At 39.8% G+C, this 3219-nt stretch overlaps 1 long non-coding RNA gene across 1 annotated transcript; it reads right to left on the bottom strand.

Annotated features, from left to right (window-relative positions):
• Nucleotides 1-424: 424 nt before the first annotated feature.
• LOC140854737 (uncharacterized) lies at nt 425-2846 on the bottom strand. The gene is made up of 3 exons (XR_012137902.1): nt 2787-2846; nt 2332-2415; nt 425-2109 (listed from the first exon to the last, which is right to left on the bottom strand). It is a non-coding gene; the product is annotated as an uncharacterized lncRNA (long non-coding RNA).
• Nucleotides 2847-3219: the final 373 nt, after the last annotated feature.

Here is a 3219-nt window from a genome sequence, read left to right as displayed (position 1 = left end):
ATATTTATGTGTAGTCAAACTCTAGCAACCTCATTATGAGCAGCTATGGTACCGCAGGTCAAAGGATCAGTCACACTACTGCAACATCGAAAAAGTCACTAACGAGTGAGCAGATATCTATGTGACTTCTCGTGTTGGATACGTTCAGTACTAGTTATTCTCTAACAACCATCTACACTCTCACTCTGGTGTCACTATACTGCAGACTCAAGACTCATTTGTTCAAAGAAAGCAATCTATGCACTAGTCTAACTGAATCAATTACCATCCCCATGATGATCCTATGATTAGGAGTAATTTAAAAATTAACCATCAATGATACATGCTTCAAATTTTTAACTCTTTGAGAATATGTGTCATCATCTTATTAATCCCTTGGATGATTCATAGACACATAAAATATGAATGATAATATAAATGCCCATTAAGTATAAAATTATATTCCATTAATATGATATACGTCAGTCAAGATTGACTTCTCAGGCATATATCCAACAGAGAGTATATGATCTCCTTTTATACTTATTTTCTTTCATAGTGAAGCTTGTATGCCCTGTGGAGGTAAGCCTTGGACTGATCTACATCTTTGATTATATCTTTTTTATTTCTTCTTTCTTTCTGTTGTGGTATCGATATTGTCATCTAGATTAGCGATCTTGGGCAGAGATACATATTCTCCATCATGAGAGATCCTTCTCAACAAGTGAGGTCATCTGAAGCTTGATGATCAAGGCTCACCCTCCTTCGAGTTTGCAGACTCAAAGGAAAGGGCCTTGTCGAGCTCGATTGTTTGAAGCTTGATGATTGAAGCTCTACCCTCCTTTGAGTTTATGGACTCAAAGCAGAGGGCCTTCTCAAGGCTTAGTCTTCTGAAGCTTGATGGTTCTCAATTGAAAATTAATATTGCTTCAAGTTTTCATGGATGCTTGTCTCTGAGTCAAAGTATGTCGAGACCTTTGAGATGTGAAGAGGATAGCATGGTGACCTGGCTTAGGGCGTGAAGCTCGCTTAAGGCTTTCTTGGAGTTTTTGGGCAATACAAGCCTACTCTTACCTTGAGGCTCGGAGTCTTCCATCATTGGAGGCATGCTAGACAGTCGAGGCTTGATGGGCATGGCGAGCCAGCCTAGGGCATGCAGCTCATTAATTTTTGGCAGACATGGCGGTTTGGCCTAAGATGCATAGCTCATCCAAAATTTTCTTGAAGTTTTCAGTCGATGCAGGCCTACTCTAGCCCCAGGGCTTGGAGTCTCACACCATTAGAGGTGCATCGAATAGTCGAGACTTTATGGACATGGTGATCCAACCTAAGGCATGTAGCTCACCTAGAGCTTTTCGACAGGCATGGCAGTCTGGCCTGGAGCGCATAGCTCACCCAAGGCTTTCTCAAAGTTTCAACCAATGCAGGCCTACTCTAACCCTGAGGCTCGAAGTCTTGTGCCATTGGAGGTGCATCAAGCATCCAAGACTTTACGAGGATGGTGATCCAATCTGAGATGCATAGCTTACCTAGGGCTTTTCGATAGGCACGACGGCTTGGCTAGGGGTGTGTAGCTCACCTAGGAATTTCTTAGTCCAGTCCTTAGACATCAACTTGGTGGAAGATGACTCCTTACATGTTCCACTCCTCTAGTTAGCTAGGCCAAGGCTTCGCTTCTCCGGATTGCTTTATTCAATAACATTTTTTTTACATAGAAAAATTGGAGTTTCATTGTAAGATCAGCTTTATATGATGCACCTTACTGATAGTAAGGCCAGAGATTAGCAGAATTCTAGGTGTGAGGGAGAGCTTGGCAACATGGTAAGATCCTTCTTAGTTGGATGAAACCTTTCCTTATTCAACTGGCTGACTAACTTTAGCCCTCCTGAGAATCAGGTCTCTAGGTCAAAAGTATTTCTTTTTCACCCTAAGGTTGTAATAGCATGCGATGCACCACTAATATGCTGCCATCCAAACTCACACCTTCTCTCTAACTTACTTCAGAAGATCTAAGTTCGTTTGCAGATCTTCTGAATTCTTTTAAGCATCAAAATCTTCCATCTAATGTAAAGGCATGCCTATCTCCATAGGGATGACTGCTTTAGTTCCAAAGGTAAGATTGAATAGTGTCTTACTTGTCAAAAGCCAGTGTATAGTATTGGAGTTTCATGGTTTCATGCATGTAAAAATTTTCAAAATAAGTATGCAGCAGAAATTTAAAAATTTCAAATTAAATCTAATTTAATCTAAGCATGCATAAGATCAAATCTTAAAATCATAAACAAGATTGACATATGTGAGACAGGATTCAGATATAAAAATTAAATAAAAATAAATAAATAAAGAACATACCTTGACATGAGTCGATCTTCACCATGAACTGATGATCATGGATGTCTTCTGAAGGTTCCTTGTAGCCGCACAAGCATCCGACTCCTATGGGTATCCACATGAGACTTCAATCTGATCAGAAGCTTATTGATCTCACCGGGATGCTAGTTCTCTTACAAAAATTGCATCTTAAGGTTAAAAATCTTTTTTTCTCTCAAGATACTCTTAGAGAAGAAGAAAAAGATAGGAGGATGTTGATCTCTATGCTAGAGATCATGAGAAGAACCCTTTCTTCTCTTTTCTTTCTTAAACCCATGCACCAATTCTCTACGCTAGAGATGTAGAAATTTTATCCAATTTTTGGACAAAGAGAAGAGAAAAAACCCATGTCCAAACAAAAATAAAAGAGAGGGAGAGATGGTCCAAACAACCAACCCTTGGTTGTTGTAAGAAAGAAGGAATATGCATCAACTTACCTCATGCCAAGCACCATCACGCTGTGGCTCTTTTCTCCCATGATTTTCCACCCACAAAACCCTCTCTTTTGGGCATCAAACCCGATCCATATCAGCCCCTCTCAACATCTCATGTTTAAATAGGTGAGGAGTTTGAGTTTAGTTAGGAGATAAGGTAGGAAGATAAGAGTCCAAAGCTCTTAGGACTCTTGAATTTTTTGTGCTGCCCAACACTCCTTATTTGCACCCAAGTTTCTCATGGAAAGAAGGAGAATTAAGAAATCTTATTACACATTAAAAAGGGATAGGGGGTGTGGAAAAATTTGGCATCCAATCTGGTTGGGCGTGGGGCTTTTATGGCACATAGAGAGGAAGGAGTTTAAAGCACATTGGACTCTTCTTTAGGTGGCTGAATTAAATCAATTAAAACTCTAACCAATCCTAATCATATTAA

Source organism: Elaeis guineensis, chromosome 1 (genome assembly GCF_000442705.2).
Source record: "Elaeis guineensis isolate ETL-2024a chromosome 1, EG11, whole genome shotgun sequence".
In the NCBI taxonomy this organism is placed as follows: Eukaryota; Viridiplantae; Streptophyta; class Magnoliopsida; order Arecales; family Arecaceae; genus Elaeis; species Elaeis guineensis.
The sequence above is the reverse complement of the archived record's forward strand: the minus strand, read 5'-3'. Positions and strand labels throughout refer to the sequence as shown.